General features: G+C 44.9%; 1 long non-coding RNA gene across 4 annotated transcripts; it reads right to left on the bottom strand.

The window, feature by feature from the left end:
• Positions 1-1,990: 1,990 nt before the first annotated feature.
• Positions 1,991-8,622, bottom strand: LOC106019631 (uncharacterized). Of its 4 annotated transcripts, none has more exons than XR_005263953.2 (5): positions 7,567-8,621; positions 7,390-7,448; positions 5,771-6,634; positions 4,145-4,880; positions 1,991-3,813 (listed from the first exon to the last, which is right to left on the bottom strand). It is a non-coding gene; the product is annotated as an uncharacterized lncRNA (long non-coding RNA). The 4 variants fall into 4 exon arrangements; XR_005263952.2 differs by having other exon boundaries at positions 1,991-4,279; positions 4,751-4,880; XR_003495799.3 differs by having other exon boundaries at positions 1,991-4,880; positions 7,567-8,622.
• Between the last annotated feature and the right edge of the window lie 9,244 nt (positions 8,623-17,866).

The following is a 17,866-nucleotide window of genomic DNA, read 5'->3' as shown; positions in this document are numbered from 1 at the left end:
CTCCAGGGCTGTGAATCCCACCCACAACCGGCTGGATTTCAGTTCAATGGTAGCTCCGGATTTCGTGGCTGTGAGTGACAGTACAAGCCACAGCCTTTCTGAAAAACGAGCTCATCTGACATCTACAGCTGTGGCTCGAGGTTAAGGTTGAAAATCACCTCCAGCTGACCTGCAGCAGGCCACAGAGGAGAGCAGCAGAAGGAGCGACGGGCTTCGGGTTGCAGGCAATACTCAGGGGCTGTTCCCCCTACCCAGGGAACAAAACCACAGGCACACACGTACCTGGTGGGAATATGACCATGTGGTCCCACACAAGAGCAAAGTGTGTCATTCCCCGGACCCACAAATGGCTTTTTAAATCACTCTTCTGGCCAAAGTAAAGAAATGAGAACATTTGCTGCTGCTGCTGCCACTAGCTCCTGTGGGTACGTTTGCAAGCATCCATTGGTACTTGAAAAATGCCTTGTTTACATTATGAAAAGCACTCCCTTAATAAAGCACTTTCTTAATACATCTCCTTGTACTGACATGTTACTTCAGGCTCTCTCATTTCCTCACTTTAATTACTTTCTTCTAAGGAGCTTTGCTGGTATGAAGCATATTGGTGAGCTCAGAGCCTGGGGATCGCAGTTACATCCTCTCGGGGTATTTAAGCAGCGTGTTAGCATCGCTGCAGTTTGCAGCAGCAGGCACTCACCATCACCTCTGCAGTGTTACAGCAGTTTTTGCATCCTGTTCTTCTCCCACTGCACATCATTTCCTGAAATCAATTGGTCTTGGCAGCGTCCTAAAGCTCTGTCTGAACGACAAGCACCTTCGTGGGCTGCAGTGTGGGAAGGAGGGAGGAAAAGCTGGACAGCAAGCAGTGAGATAAATAACTGGAGAGGTTTCTCTAATGACCTCACTGCTGGCAGAACTGTTAGCTCTCTGCACGCGTGTTTCTGACCCCTCAGCTGTGTCTGCCCACAGGACCTGCCCTGTACCTGTCCTCCTTCACATCCCTCCCTGTGGGAACTGCTGACGGAGAGTAAGGAAGAATCATGGCAAAGCTGAAACTCTGCGTGGACACAAAGCCCAGCACTGCCAAAACTGTGAGCACCGATACTCCTGCCATAGCAGTGCCTCCAGCCTCATGCTGCTAGGCTGCGGCACAACCTCCCTTTCTGTGTTTTTTATTCTGCCCTCTTGCAGGGAGGACCAGTAGATGAGAAGGTCCCAAGATGCAGGGTGGATGAGGAATGCTGCAGCTGGCGGTCCTGCAGCCTTTGGGTAAGGGTTGATGGAGAGACACAGTCTGAGCATCTCCAAAACCATCTTGCGTTGCATCTTCCACCCTACAAGTAGGCAGAAGCACTTAACAACAGCAAAAGGGCCAGAAGTGGGGAGAGAAGGGAGAACAGAAAAGACCCCTGTCATTTCTCCATGTGTGCTGGCCATTCTGTTAGACCCCTGTAAGCCAAAAGCTTCCATTTAATTGAGGAGCTTGGTGTAAATGTGCCTTTCTCTTTTTCTCCTTTTTCTCTTCCCCCCACAGCACTAGCATTGTGGAGCTGAATGCTTTCCAGCTCTCGTAGAACCAAATTTCACGCCTCGGCACAACCAGTGGGCTACCCCAGCTGAGGAACTCCACAAAGGTGTCCTTCCTGGCAGACATTTCACATATGTGGCACCCAGCTGTTCTGTAACTAGCACCACAGTGGCCATTTAAAAAGAAAAAAGGGGGAAAAGGCTGCAACATAATTACCTTGAGAGATGCCATCAGTCAAGGAGCAGATATAACAGGGAAGAGTGGGTTTATCACATTCAAATTAAGACCCTTAGTACTTGGAAAGGTTTGGTGTTTTTTTTTTTTTCTCTCTCTTTTTTTCTCTTTTGATCTAGTTCAACAAGCTGAACTGTTTCAATGCAGAGCAAGCTATTCTCCTAAATTATACAATCCCACACAGAAAATGTAAAAAATATGAAGAAAATGAGACAATAAAGATCTTCTTCAAGGTCTTTAATGATGTGGCAAGAGCGCTGTTTGAAAATAAATAAAACTATCAATTCAGTGGAGAATTCTTTATTACTGCCATCATTCACCCTCTTACTGGTGCTATCAACTAGTGTGAGTATAGGTAAGTATATAAGAAGAAGCTAGTTCCTAATTTAAGTTGGGTCAACAGCCCGCAAAGTTTTATCGTAATGATATAATGTCCAAAATGTGCAGACTGCTGTATCACCAGTTATAATGCTCGTAGTTGTTAACAATATACTGCAAATGCGTATTTGCGAAGATGGAAATAAGGCAGAGAAATGTATTTAGCTCGCACAAAATCTGGACAGAGCATATTCATTTTTAACAATAGTTAGCTGAATGTAAATCAAGCCATCAAAGGAACTGCCAGTCCATCCCACAGTGGCCATATTCTGTTTCATTTTATACATGAAAGGCAACATTTTCTTTAGAATACTTTAAAAAAAAATTAAAAGCCATGCTCTAATTTCTCAGCTTTCTTGACATGGTGATGACAGCTCCATAAACCTGAGTAATTATAGAAAATTGAGCTCTGATGTTTGATCTCGAACACACCATTGCAAAGGAAGATTATGGAAGAGTTTTTAAAAGTGCATTTGCATCCACCCCATGCAAGTGTCTGACGGACATATATTTATCACACTGTTGTTTCATGCCGTCGAAGACCAAGCCCAAGGACAGGCCACTGCACAAGGAAACCAGGTTTAGAAATCTGGATTTATTTTTTATTCCCAGCACTTCCATGGCCACCAGAAACAGGTCGGTGCTGCAAGGTGCGGTGACAGCTGGAGAAGCACTGACCTTGCTGGGTGTGCGATGCAACTCGAGGCCTCCAGGTATATAGAGCTCGTGAAATGCAAGGTGATCTCCAGCTTGGACAAATCTTTCTTTTGGTCAAAATGAAATTCACATGAATAATTTACTGAAATTGAGATATATGAAACAAAAACTTTTTTTTTTTTTTTCACGATGCTTAAGACAATCTAAGTGCTTTTTACGTAAATCAGGAAGTAATTGAACCTATCCTTCACGCCAGAGTGGAAGTTATAACGGACCTTAATGTTAAATAAATGCACGTGGGAGCTCTTCCTGCAGCACCTGAATACCAAAAGATTTATACATTTAGTTAAAAAATCCTTCCGCATAAGAAATCCCCAGTGCCTCAGCAACTGAGTATGAAGGACGCGTTCTTCAGCTTTGAGGTCTCAGCCACACGGCTGAGAAGGCAGTTTTGCAGGCATCCAGCATCTAAAATCCCAGCACAAAATGGGTCTGTTTTGCTTTTTTCCATTGGAACAAGAAGAAGAGGTATTTGATGAGGAGAGGAGGAATACCAAAAAGCTACAACAGAGGACATTTTAAGCAGGGTTTGAAGGAATATAAAATATAAACACTATTTATATTTGTATCAATTAGTATTTATATTTGGTTGTCTGTGTTGGTGGAGGTAGATGAGGTGTGTTTGTAGGAACACAGAAACTGGAATGTGCCTTCATGCTAACACTTGTTTCCACAGGTGTTAAAAATAGTGACTCCAAGCACATCCTTCATGGCAACGGGAGCTGTACACGCTCAGACAACCCGGCACATCCACAACCTTGAACCAGCGCAGATCTTTCCCAGATCTGTTCTGCTCCATCTGTCCTTCCTTCACCCACCACGGCTGTTTCATGAGGCACTGTGCAGCACAGGAAACCATGGACCACTTCACTATGGACTTTGTCCATACCAATCCTGTTTGTAAAAGGCGTCAGAGGTTCTAGAGAAGCCAAGATCTCTGCTTCATGCAAGATGTTCTGTTTTGAAAGAGATTGAACCAAACTTTCTTCTCTGAGTGATCAGGATCAGACCCAACAGTAAAAAAAAAAATCCTCCCCGTGTCAAGGAAAGAAAGGTGGCCCAAGCAGATGCCCCCCCCAGGCACAAAGACTGATTGCCTTCGTGCTGTGATAAGCCCTGCTGTCTCCATCAGAACTGTGTTTTACATGAACAGCTAACAGAAATACAGTATCTTCAGGCAGGAAAGGGTAGAGAAAGAAAACTGAACTGCTAAAACGAGCTTTGAAGAAGAGAAAGCGGCGTCTGCTTCCATGATCAGTTCAGAGCTCGCATGTAAGGCTGCCTCACCTTCCTTATGCAAAAGACATCTGTATATGGTTCAAAAGTTTCCACAAATCTAATTCTTGTCTGGCTGTGGAAGCAGTTTAAAGCTTCTTTCAGGATGTTCATTTCCCTGAACTGGATCCAGATTAAAAGCAATCCCTCGGAAGAAAAAGGAAAACCAAGCACCAGTTAAATCTATTCCCTCCGATAAATCTCTGTATCTGTATCAGGTGTCCTCGGCTTCTATAATCCCTGTACTTCAGCCTGCCATTTGCTTATTTTTTAAATCAGAACTTCCTAAGAGGTTTAATGAGGATTTACCCTATGGCCTGTATCCTCCTTCACAAAAATGACAAGTTTCTGATGCTCTCTCTTCAGGGTAAGCAGAGGTCAAAGCAATCATAACTGATGTTAGGCACATATAACTTCAGCAAAGGCATTTACACCCAGTGCATTGGCTAATCTCCTAAAATAAATGTCATTGTGGAACTGGTAATAACTTTTAACAGTTTTCGTTGTTGTTGTTGGTTTCACTGTAAGCTGCTTTGTAGAAATAAAACTATTTACACCCCTTTAAAAATTCTTCCTTGCTAAATGTTCTGTTGTACAGTAATTGTGCAAATCTTCTACCTGAGTGTGATGCTCGATTCTTTGAAATCACCAGGACCAACCCAATGTCAGCACAGCTCAGGTCAATGTTCTTTTCTCACTAATACTGTTTAGATATTCACCACTTCATTCACTCGGTGAATCCAGGGAACTGTAAACAAACAAACAAAAAAAAAAATTAAAGCACTGCTCAACTGCTATGATTGTGTCTCATCAGTCCTCGAACCAATTAAATTGTCTTTATCCCGAGCAGCAAGCTTTAAAAACTTCAGCTGCTGTACACTCAAAAGCACGGAGATTTTTTTCTAATTAGCCATGACATACCCAGCAGTGTCTGTCTGCTGGCATGCACGAAGCTGCCTAGCAACAATGCAGAAAAATCCTACAATAAGCCTCAGTGGATCACAAAGAGTCTGTTAAAAATGTTAATCTCTTGTCATAGAAAAGTAGGGATGGTTTCAATTAAGGACAGCAATTCTCAGCTTGTTATTTATATGCAATGAACTAAAATAACATTCATAAAGTATAAATACAATGTGAAAAGGCCAGGCATAATTACTTAAAGCTTTAATTTGCAGTACGTAATTTGCCATTCACATCTGTAAGCCTTTTGTTTTGCTTAATGGCAAAAACATTCCAGCTAGGTCAGACCTACACTTGAGTTTATACAATGGAGGAATCTCAGCAATCAGGGATGGAAGAGGCTCAAGAAGTCACTGAGCCCATCCCTAAGCACCAAGTCAGGAGAAAATTTCTATAAACCACTCCTCGGTGCTTTACTCACCTGTGTCCCCAGCCCTCCAAAAACAAACATTGGCCCCTCTCCCTTGGCACTCTGCTCGGTCGCCTGGCTCGCTCAGCATTTGGAAACCACTGGGAAATCTCTGACCAAAACCTGCCTTGTTCCAATGCAGGCAGTAACCCAGCAGCAATACAGAACAATACACTTTTTTTCCCCCCATTATATTAAAAAATGGCTATCATATTCCTTCAGTCTTCTTTTGAATAAATAACTCTAACTTTTTCTCAGGCTTTCCTCACCTCGGTCATATTTCTTTACTTGAATTGCTTCTTCTCTTTGGGTTATTTCTCCAACCTTTACAATCCCAGTTGGCTTGCGTACTCAACAAGTGCATTCTCCCAGTGCCCCCAGTAATGGGTCTGCAGCCACCACTCCTCCAGGAAGGGCTGATTTCATCGTGCCCTCATGATCTTTTTCATCCTTTTTCTGTCCTAGCATGGATTAATGTCCCTTCTGTTGCTAATGCTAGTCACATTGCTTATCAGTCATTGCAGTCAGCCCTTTTCAAAGAAAACTGAGAGAAAATACAAGGTTAAAGGTGCATTAAGCACTTGGGCCTCCTCAGCATGAGATTTCTCTCAGTGCTGAGTAGAAGGACAGCTTTTGCTTCGTTTTTCTCTTAGAGCTCACGTGTTTTTGTATTGGGGGGTGGTCCCAAAGACTCCTGGATGAGACAAGAGGAAGGCATACAGTCTGCTTATGCCAAGGATTCCCCCGAGGCTCATTGAAAACCACCAGGAAAGCTGTTTCCACGTTGACACCCTCATCAGCCGGCACAAGCCACATGCCCACACGTACACCAACACGAGCCCATGAGATATACACAGCCACTTCTGGTGGAAATATCCCATGGGCCTGAGGAGCTGTGCCAGCAGCAGCCGGCTCTGCGGGGCTCTTCCTGGGCACCAGAGGAGCGTGGCAAGGGGCAGAGTGGCTGCTTCACCATCACTTGCCTCAGATCCAGGAGGTGTCCATGTGCTCTGCTGGAACACTGTCCGAGGTTTGGGCTGACGAGTCGCACCCACGTGGCACACAAAATGTTAATTGGGAAGGAAAACGCAACATCTCTCTTTCAATTATTTTTTTTTCTTTCCCCTAAGGGACTAAATTGTAAAAGAGTCACAATTAAATGCCTTTAGGAATAGAATCCTGGCAAATCCTCCCCAGCCCATTCTCAGAATCACTTTTTTTTTTTTTTCTTTCTGATGAAACAATAAAAGGAGTCAGATTCATACAGTGTATTAGCATAAACATTTATCCTAACTTGGCAGAGCTGCAAGCAAGGAGGAAAGGAGTCCAAGAAAAGAATAAATAACAGATAACCTCAATACCTGGGGTCAAAACACAGGGAAAATATTCCCTGCATTACACAACCTGCGAAATTCAGTCTTCTCAAATAAACACTTCCAGATTTAGAATCAAATGCCAAAAGAACAACTTCAGTGCTGTTGGCCAGATTTTTGCACTTTATTGATAATTTTAACAATTAGCTGACAGTGGTTAAACCAATACTTTGAAAGCAGCTATCCTTATGCAAACTCTCATTATTGGAATAATTATGATGGGATTCACTGTAAGGTTTGGTAAACTGGGTTCCTTCTAGCTCCTAAGAAGAGTATGCATCACTGCTCCGCAGCTGCAGAGACTGTACCATTACATGAGAAACTGATGTCCTTGGATGTATCCTAATTTAGCAGGGGTTCTTGCAAAACTGTAGTTATACATGTCATTATATACATGAACATGTCTATTTTTGGTAGATTCAGGTGATCTGTTTCCATACACACACAAAAACCCCCTAGAATGTTTATTTTTCATTGGTTTTCCACTTTGATTATTAAGGTGATTGATTTCTTACCTTGCTGGTTTTTATTCCTCTCTTCTTATTGCTGGGAGTGGGGTTTTGGCTGTAGCACCCTGTAGAAGCAATGAGAAAACGCAATCACTCTCACAGGTCTAAGCATTATCTACAAGTCACATTAACCAGCCAAGCTGCAACCTCTGAATTTGAATACAAAAAGCAAAACTTTCCTACCTGTGCTTCTCATTTCTCCTCTTCTGGCAAGTAGGTCTTGGCGTGTTAACTTTCAGACTGTTCCTGCTGGCTTCTTTGTGTTCCCCAAAGTTGTTTTTTTGTTGATGGTGGTGTTGTGTGGGTTTTTTTAAGACTGCTTAAGCACTGGGTTGCAGGCACAGTTCTCGTGTCTGCATATTTATTACAGCAAGGGGAAGTTGTATACTCAGGGGCATTCCTTTTGTTGCTGGCAACATAATAACATTTGCTTAATTGTGTTTTATTAATGTTAATATACCCAGAGGCTCAGGCTCTGCCCGCACATTTTTGTAAATTGAATTAAAGGAAAAATGAATCAGAGTTAAAAGACAGCTGATTAATTTTACCCACTTGCTTAAGGGCTTTTAAGCCAAATGGTCTCCACGTCGATTTTTCTTTAGAGAGCAGACTTCATAGCCACAGGGCTAGGAGAAACTTGTCAGTGAGCCATTTTCATTGCCGTGTGTCAAGGAGAGCTATTTAAGGCATTAAAAGAAGTGGACAACGGGGAGAGGCACTCACCCCCTGCCCCATACAAATGGCAAGGTTAGGCAGAGATAGTCTCTCCCACCTGCTGCCGAGATCACACAATTTTCATAAAGCATTTTTTAATGAAGCTTTCAGAACACCCCCTGGAGCCTGCTGCTCCAGACGGACAAGGACACAGGCACAGCACAAACCTGCTAAAAAGGGCTACTTCAATCCACGTAAAATCCACCCTATTAGCAGGTCTGTCTCGACGCACGCTGTAATTTAAAGGCCATTATTGCACCGTTTAATAGGCTGTCAGCCAGTCACAGCAGAAATCTGTTCCTGAGACAGATTTCTCATTAGGAAATAAACATACTTCATTAGGGGAGCCTCTGCTGGATGTGTATTTATACAAAGCTTGGGAAGAAATATCAGTACGAATGTAGGGTTGAGATGTAGGAAACCCACCCTCTTTTCCACTTATTGAAAAGGTCTGAAAAGGATACACATGGAAACACGGCAGGCATTTCTGGGAACCATGCTTGGAGTCATTTCTTCAAGACTGCTTCGTCAAAATGTGATGAAAAAGGTGAGGTAAATGCTGTGTTGCATCCCAACCCAAAAGATATCCTCATGTGTCACAGGCGAAATGAGGAAAGCTGCCCGCCAAGTCAACAGACACATCGAAATGAGTAAAATCTGTGGCCCGGCTCCACAGCTAAGGGTGGCAAGATCCTCCTTTTTGGTGGCTTATGGTGTCTATCAAGCCCAAGGTCTCTGATCACAGGGAGGACATGGGCTTTCACACCAGCCTTTCCCTCCACGGAGCTCCAGAAGTCCTACCTGGTCTGACGTTTACATTAAACTTGCATGAATCTGGTATGTGTGGCTGAGCTCTGATGATAAGGCAGAAGCCTCCGAACAGTGCTGCAGACCAGAGTCCAATCACCCAGCCTGCTGCTTTTGTTTGGCAAGCCAAAAAATGGATGAATGGGACTCGCCGCTGACTCCCACAGATCTCAGGAACTCTGCTTTGAAGCAGGATGAGTGCAGAAAGTTTCAGGCCAAGAGATATGCTTGGATGTATAGCAAGACAAATAGTATATGTGCAATATAAAACAGATTTCTGTAATCAGAAACATAAAAAAAAAAAGAAAAAAATGAGAAGAAAAAAAAAAAAAAAAAATCCAGCAACAAGCTTGGGTTTATTTATATTAATTAATTTTTAAAAATTAATTTGTAGAAATTCTCTTAATATGTAGAAATATGGATTTCACTCTCACCCACAGCCCCATATCCTGGCTTGGAAAGCCCAGCTACCTCAAGAAACCTCAGCAGTCTCCAGAGGACCTTCAGCATGAGGAATGACACCCTCTAGGGTGTGTACAGAGGCACAGCCCAGCTTACTGCCCCTCCAGGAGGGCACCCTGTGAAGGAGTGATGTTACCCAAACTGCTCTTCATTAGGGGCTCTCCTGAGCTTTGCCTCCTAGCTTTCATACTTGTATATCTATTGCAAAGACAACATTAAATTTGATGTTGCTACATCAAGTTGCACACCTGCACAAGCACCTGTACCAGCCACCCACTTCTCTCCTGGCAGGATGGAAAACCTTCAGAGCCCATCACTGCTGGATGTAGAGCAACCCTCCTATCTGCCCCTCAACCTTCAGCAGGCAGCATCACGAGGACCCCCAGAAGCGTCTGGGAAGTCAGGGTTGTTGGTGCATCCACACGCTTCTCCCAGGAGGCACAAACAGCTTCTAACATTGTCCTGTTCCCCAGGCTGGGGGAGCTGTGGGTGGGAGGGGAGAAGAGCTCTCCAGAGGTCTCCTCCTCTTAGGAGTTTATTTGCTGCCCGTTGCCACAAAGGGCATATAACATACAATGCAGCATAGAGACATGAAGATAAAAATCCCATTTTTGGCTCCGCAGCGGAGGCAGACACTTCTCAGAGAGCTCTCTGCCCTGTGATGGAGACAGCTCTGGGCCAGCCGTGCTGCCCATGGGGCACGTAGCTGGTGGGCCAGGCTCAGGGGGGCTGTCGGCAGGCGCTGAGCCCCTTGATCTCGGTGGGGGATGCTCTTCCACGGTGCCCTCAGCCCCACAGGAGCCCACCAGCAGCCTGAGAGAGCTTCCCAGGCCCCGCTGGAGACTCCCGAGGATGCCTTCACAGGGGGTGCCTCCCTTCTGAACTTGCCCTGTCAGAAATAAGAGAAATAGCTGTCATTTAAAAATAGAAGTAAAGTTTCTACGAGGCCCAGGCATGCATCTCGTGTTTGCTTGCTTAAATTACTTCCAGCTGAAAAGGCAGTCCCCCCGACAGCTTCTGAGTGACAGGAACTTCGTGCTGAGAAACCCGTGTGAGCCTTGGCAGCGTTCAAAAAGACGCTTTAAAACCAATACAGATTTGTTATCTCATAGGAACAGCCTTAGGCATTGTCTTTACAAAGGGAAAAATGTGTCGCAGCAGAGCTACCGTGCACCCTTACAACGCTAACATCGCTCAGAGAAGGCGCGGAGCATCTGCACGCACACGAGGAACCTGAGCCGCCTGCCAGGCACCGCCGGCCTCCTCCTCGAGTCACACCACGGTGGAAAGGACTGTCCCACGTGTGAACGATGCTGCTTACAGCAAAGGCTGACAAAATCAGAACAATCAGCCAAAAAACCGCCTCGCTGAATTTACTTTATCTGAAACGCAGTCTTGACAGTGAGTTTTCCTGTCTCACCGTACCGCGCTGTTTTCAGCTGTGTGCTGGGAAGCTTTGATCTGGAGATATTTTCTCTCCCAGTACACTGTTGTGTTGGGAGTGCCTGTTGTTGCACCATTAAAACCTGAGAAGCACTGCAAGATCCAGCTTTAGGTGCTCACATCCATGTAACACACTAGCAACATCCCTATCCTTAATAAAACTTCGAGAATAGAATCATGAAGAACCATGAGAATTACAAAAGAAACAGGAAAGTTTCTCAGCTCACACACCATGATGTACATGTGATCTGGCAGTTCATGCATGCTGTAACCTTCATCTGCACACCACATTGATAATCTGCTGTGACAGGCAACCTCGTAAACTCCCTGGGAAGAACACTCACCCTGCTCTGGAAAGCCCCTCATCCACTTGGATGCCCCGTTCTAGCACTGTACCATTAATCAGCTGCAAAGCACACCATGTGAAAGTGGGAATCGGGGCCTTTGATCAGATCAGATTGCTTATTCCAGACATTGTCTGCAAAACTGATTCCATTGTATGAACAGGAACCACAGGAAGAAAACATTTTCACCATTCGCTTGTTAATCTATAGGTTTTTCTCCATGAGCTGGGCCCAGGCAAATAATAGCAACCAAACCAAAGTAACTATTGCTTAAAAATAAAGTTTTTTAAATGGATTCTTAACACTAGTTGTAAAAACACAGAGATAACTAACACCACAGCTCTGTGACGTGAGCACATTTGCCCTAGCAGGGCACTGAGCACTGCTGAGTCGTTGGTGACCATTTCCTAATGGCCGCAGGGTGACGGGAGTGAGGTACCATTTTGATGTCAAAAACAGATGATGTTTGGGAGAGAGAAGCAGAAAATATTATCAGATGCTTGGAGCTGAAAATCCAGAATGAGAACACAGATATGGAAAGCATCTGAGGCAGAGGAAGGATAATCTGGCGTTCTGATGTCTTGATCCTTCGAGCTACCTACTGCAAGTATCATCCTGAGTGTGGGCATTTTGAGAAAGTTGTGCTCCTCTTTTTCATAACTTGGGTCACATCTGTATGTATCACTGCCTTGTGTCACCAAGTGCCACTTCAGCTGGGGTTTAAAATCTGGACCATGAAAAATAAAGAGATTACTTCTTACTACACTCATAATTTCTATGGTTAAAAGCTTGTAAGACAATGTTTAGGCCTTTGGCTCCAGGAATAGGAGCAGATTTGATATATACAAACTCTTAGTGATTACAGCAGTCTGATTCTTATGAACTCTTGCCTATCATTAAGGAGCAAAAAGCCCCCGGATGACACTTTTCACAAATCTTTATTGATTTAATGGGAGAAATAAATGGTTTTGGTAGTTGCCTTAGGAAGCAGAGCTGAATAATCGAGTGACACTTCTGCGGGTTAATGAGAAAGTCACCCAAAGGAGAAGTGCAGTAAGCTGTTGGATGTGTTGCCATTCGCTCCTTCCCACCACCTTTCAGTTCTGATCAAACATTGCACAGAAGAAAGAGTCCCCAGCATTCATAATCCAAACCCGACTTTTCAGGCCATACATCATATTGGTTCTGCTTTACTGCAAGCCAGAGGGATGGGTCTGGCTAGGAAGAAACAGAGCTCAGCTCCAGCCCCTTTTGTCCCTGTGTCCCAGGACAAGCAGAGATGTGCTCCCACCCCTGCTCTGGGTGGTGGCAGCCAGGCAAGGTACTCTGTTATTCCCGTCACAGCGAGGAACTGCGATTCAAGTCCTTTCCCATGTTGTCTGTTAATAATATTTTCCTCTCAACGTTTCCACCCCGTGATCACATACATACGCTTTGCAAAAGCGTAACAGCAGGATATCTTTGCTCTTTGCCTTGCAGGCACACTACCAAACAGCAAAAGGAAGCTTTTGCTTGCATCTCCTCTTTTGCACTACAATCCTTTCAAAAGCATCCAGAAATCATCATTTTATTTGTTTCCTTTCTGTTCAGCAGCATCAACGCTATCACTGTATGTGTGGGGCAGTGGCACTCTATGACATTAAAAGGCAGAAAATAGCCTTTAGGGCTCTTGACACTGAAATCCCAAAAAGTGGGGAAGCAGAAACTCAGTGGGAACAATCATCCTAGAGACCTCAGTGCTGGGTGATGTTCAATTGTCTAGAAAAAAAAGAGAAATGAGGAAAACTGAGGAAGGTGTGCCTGGAGAGCAGAAAAATGAGGGAGATTTTTGGTGTGAAGACAGGGGGATTTGTGTCACTGACCAAACACTGCTTGTCCCACAGCTGCCCAGCCTCTCAGCAGTCCCGATTACACTGGGTTGCTTAGCATGGTGGGAGCTGGTCCTCCTTTTTCTATTTTTATTTATTTATTTTTGTTGGAAATATCTTCCCCAAGCACAGGAAAACAAAGAAGTTGTCAGAGCTCTGGGTCAGCCAGCAAGGAGCTGCGCTTAGCTCTGCTTTTGGCATTCCTGCCTACAGCTGCTAATACCGTGCTGTCTTTACATTATTCATGCATTGACAGGTGCAGGGGCTGAACATGGAAATACAGAAACACAGAAGCTTGGAAAGAAAAACTGTTTCTCAAGGTTGCTTCAAAAAGATTTCTCTTTATCATTTTCATACAGAAGCTTCCTCACCATTGGAAAGAAAGAGTCACACTTGAGCAAACAGCAAGTTACAGTTCATGGAATTACAGAATCATAGAAAATCCCGAGTTGGAAGGGACCCACAAGGATCGCCAAGTCCTGGCTCCACACGGCACAACTCGAAAATCAGACTACATGTCTGAAAGTGTTGTCCAAACCCTTCTTGAACTCCATCAGGCTTGGTGCCGTGACCACTGCCCTGAGGAGCCTGTCCCAGTGCCCGAGCACCCTCTGGGTGCAGACCCTTTCCCTAACCCCCAGCCTGACCCTCCCCTGTCCCAGCTCCATGCCGTTCCCTCGGGTCCTGTCTCTGTCCCCAGAGAGCAGAGCTCAGCGCCTGCCCCTCCGCTCCCCTTGTGAGGGAGCTGCAGGCCGCCATGAGGCCTCCCCTCAGCCTGCTCTGCTCGGGGCTGAGCAAGCCAAGGGACCTCAGCTGCTCCTCAGACATCTTCCCCTCTAGACCCTTCACCATCTCTGTAGCCCTCCTTTGGACACTCCCTAACAGTTTTATATCTTTCTTATACTGTGGTGCCCAAAACAGAGCAGAGCAGGACAATCCCTTCCCTCTCCCGGCTGGCGGTGCTGGCCCTGAGGCACCCCAGGGCAGGGTCGGCCCTTTGGGCTGCCAGGGCACGCTGCTGGCTCATGTGCACCTTGCTGGGACCAGAACCCCCAGATCCCTTTCCGTGGGGCTGTTCTTCAGCCTCTTGTCCCCCAGTCTGTACATATAACCAGGGTTTCCCTGTCCCAGGTGCAGAATCTGGCACCTGATCTTACTAAATTTCATGTGGTTGGTGACTGCCCAGCCTCTATGGTTAACAACCCATTCAACTGGCTGCCTGCAGCGCTTCTGGAAGGGGTTTTTGAGGGGGATGCAAGCCTTGTAGACATCCTGAAGTCCTTTACCATTCTTGAGAGACTGTACTTAGAAGATTCGAGCTGTCAAGGAAAAATCTGAAGCTTTTCCTACATTTAAATTGGGACAGACAGGACTTAGAGCATGAGGAGTATTGAAATGTCAGGATCCAAGCACAAATGAAGAAGCTCCAGGACATTTTCATTATGAAATCACTGGAAGGAATTATTGCAGTTTTATGAAATTTTGGGGGTAAAACCATAAATATTTCTTATGTTATTGAGTAACAGTGGTGAAGTGATGAATGCCTTGAAATTGTATTAAAATCATAGCATTTTAGACTTCATAGTATGACTCAGGATCGCTTCATACTTTGGCCTAGAAACACAAGGCAGTTTTCATAAAAAACATCTGGAACAAAGCTAAAGACAGTTCGCAATTAGAGTAATGGAATAGTTCGGTCAAAGATTTAATGAAAAACAGTGGGAACAGGTAAAATCTCATGTTCAAACCTACCATTATTTTTTCAGAACAAACAAATCTAAAAATCAATATTAAGTAACACTGGCCTATGCTAAGATGTTTAAAAAACAAACAAACAAAAAACAGATGCAAACATCAGTCTGATTAGCCACACACTGTTAGGGACTGGGCTGAAATGCTAATGAAGACAACCTTCCCTGGCTTTGATTTAGGTGACCATTTCAAGTTTAACGCCAGTCTATCCACAGGTTTTAATAAGATCTGCTACCACATGCTGAAAATGATCTTCACTGTTGCCAGTCAAGGCTACAGCTCTATCTTCACTGCAACACAGAAGCAAGAATCCTCACTACAGTAGCATGCCAGAGCACTAGCACATTGAGATCTTCCAGTAGATCAGTAGATTCTGCTTTTAGCTATGCCCAGAAGCCAATGAACTTTTTTTTTTTCTTTTCTTTCCATCAACACTAAAATTCTACTGAAATTCCCACCAAGGCTTCATTTCCCCATGTTTTCACCCCATCTGAAACAACAACCAGAAGGGAAAGCACCACAAGGCACTCACACAGCCTTTCATCTTTAGTGATGAGGACAAGGTTTAAAGAAGGGTGCAAAGGGAAGAGGTCCAGGCAGGTAGGGAAGAAGCCAGGAAAACCAGTGTTAGCCAGGAACAGGAGGAAGAAGCTACCCTGTATGGTGGGCAGACCAGTTTGCAGGTGTCTTCCCTTGAGGAGCAAGCACAGATCTCCAAGGCAAGTCTCACGAGCCCATAACCATACTGCTGAATATTTCTGCACATCTCCAGTAGAAATATCTTACTGCTTGACTTCCCACTCCAACTGCATCTAACTGGCTTCTTATATAAACAACATCAGAGACGTGCTTTCATTTTTCTGCTTGTCTGAAGAAGCACTCCAGAGCAGCCTATTCTTTCCTGCAGCAGGAGCCTTCCTCCTCCCCACAGCCTCCATCAGCCTCCCACAGCCTCTCCTCTCCCCTCAGCCTGACTCTTGGCAATAAATCATTCGCCACGTCAACCTGTGAACCCGCTGCGTGAAGGCTGAGCAGAGCTGGCAGTACTGCTGTGCTGCCAAGTGCTAACGAGCACGGCCAGCTCCTGCAGACATCGGCGGAGATGCTGGCAGAAGGGCTGCTGCTGTGCCCTGGTGGGGGCACAGGGTGCTTTGCTCTCCCCCTCCCTGGCTTTCTGATGTGGTGCCTGAACAGCCCGAGCTCACTGCCCGGCCACAAGCTGAAGGTTTTGTTATGGTCGGGTGGGAGGTTTTAATGAAAACAGCAGTCAGTGGCCAGGTCTTTAAAATGTACCGGAGGAGATGCAGATGGGAATTGGTGTGCAAGCGCGGCAGGGGCAGCCAGGAACAGATCACACACAACGTGTGAAGAACAGAAGGGCAACCAAAACAAAAAGAAAAAAAAAAAAAAGGAACAAATAGATGAGGGAAAAAAGAGAACTCTGAGGAACTGCATGAAGTGAAAGACACCAAGGCAAACAAAATGAGTGTTAATTTACTCAAGGAAGGTAAAAAGAAGAAGAAGAAGAAAAGAAATTGTCAGGGAGAAACAGAAAAGAACAAGAAGGTGACACAAAGGGAGCAAGAAGTAATACAGGAGACAGTAATGAGTGGGCGAGCATGTAGTGCAAAGAGAAAATCATCCAAATACAAGCACCAAGGACCAGAACAATATGAAAACTGGTGCTCCAGCTGAGATAATCTCAGAGCTTTCCCAGAGACCAGATAAGCTGTCATTTACAGGAGGAGAAAAGATGTGTAATAGAGACAAGTTGGTCTTTCTGACTGGAAAGCACTCTGCCTCATGGCACAACAGCCTCAAGAAGCATTTCCAAAAAAAAGTGTGGCGTGTAGAAGAGGAAGAACTTGTATTTACAAAGTCATGACACATGCTGCAAGCCAGGCAGTACCAGAAGCAGCTATCTGTGGAGACATTAGCCTGTTTATCATCAGCACTGCTCTGGTACATCAGATCCCATGGAAATGGAGACTGAGTCCCTTCTGGCCACCACATTGCAAAACACTCTGACTTCATTAACCATCGTTTTGTTGTTGTTGTTGTTTGTTTGTTTGTTTTTCAGTTACCCAGCAGCATCAATCCTCCAAAATGTATAATCTTTTTCAGAGAGAGACAAGAAAATGGACCAGCCGAACAGAAATTCCAGTCCAGCTCCCTTGATTTTCAGGACTGACCCAGCAGCTAAGCTGCAGTGTTTGGCAGCTCTTCAAATCATCCAGAGTTTAGCATCTCTTCTATAGCATGAAAATCTCTTACAAGGAAGTCTTTTGCAGGTACAAAAGAGCCTTAAAAAAATGTTGGCACTGAACATGAGACTTAGCCCAACTGCACTGAGTGTTGACAAGCGAAGAGCACAACATCTCCTCAGCAAGTCTGAATATTTCTTTGTGACAGCCCTCTGCTCTACCCGTTGTGGGCTCAGGGAAGCTCTCTCTTGGCCTTGTATTTTCAGAGCTCCGGGTCTTCCAGACGGATGAGGCAGGCCTGGACATCTTGTTTGCTTATCAAGTGCATTACTCAAGTGTTGCTCATCAGGGTGTGGATTTCAGATAATGTTTTTGCAAGATCTGATGGCTCCAAGGCGTTTGTGTGAAATTCTGCTTGTGTCAGCTTTACTATGTCTTTTTTTCTCCTTTTCACTGTCCAAGCCCAGTCCCAGAGATGGACGTGTCCGCCTCACAGCAGTGAGTAGGGCTGAGTTTTCCCACTCCACTCTTGCTGTTACTTGCACAACAGGGTCCAAAGTGAACATGCAGCTCTAGCAGACATAGCTTAAATCAACCTCTCCTCAATCTACGGCAGCTCAAGCAGTAAGCTGATGATCCATCTAATCAGTCAGATCCATGAAAAAGTGTTCAGATGGGAAGAGGTGCAAAAAACAGCTACCAGGGCTGTCAGGGGAGGTTAGGAGTGATTGCTTTGCTCAGCCTAACTGAGCAAAAGCTGAGGCAACAGGATAGCTTTATAAAAATATCCCTGGAGGAAGGGGAATACCAGGGAGTAAAAAGAGTTATTCAGACTGGAAGACAGCCTTGGCACAAGAACAAATGGATATAAACCGGCCCCAAATAGATC

Source organism: Anas platyrhynchos, chromosome 2 (genome assembly GCF_047663525.1).
Source record: "Anas platyrhynchos isolate ZD024472 breed Pekin duck chromosome 2, IASCAAS_PekinDuck_T2T, whole genome shotgun sequence".
Taxonomy (NCBI): Eukaryota; Metazoa; Chordata; class Aves; order Anseriformes; family Anatidae; genus Anas; species Anas platyrhynchos.
The sequence above is the reverse complement of the archived record's forward strand: the minus strand, read 5'-3'. Positions and strand labels throughout refer to the sequence as shown.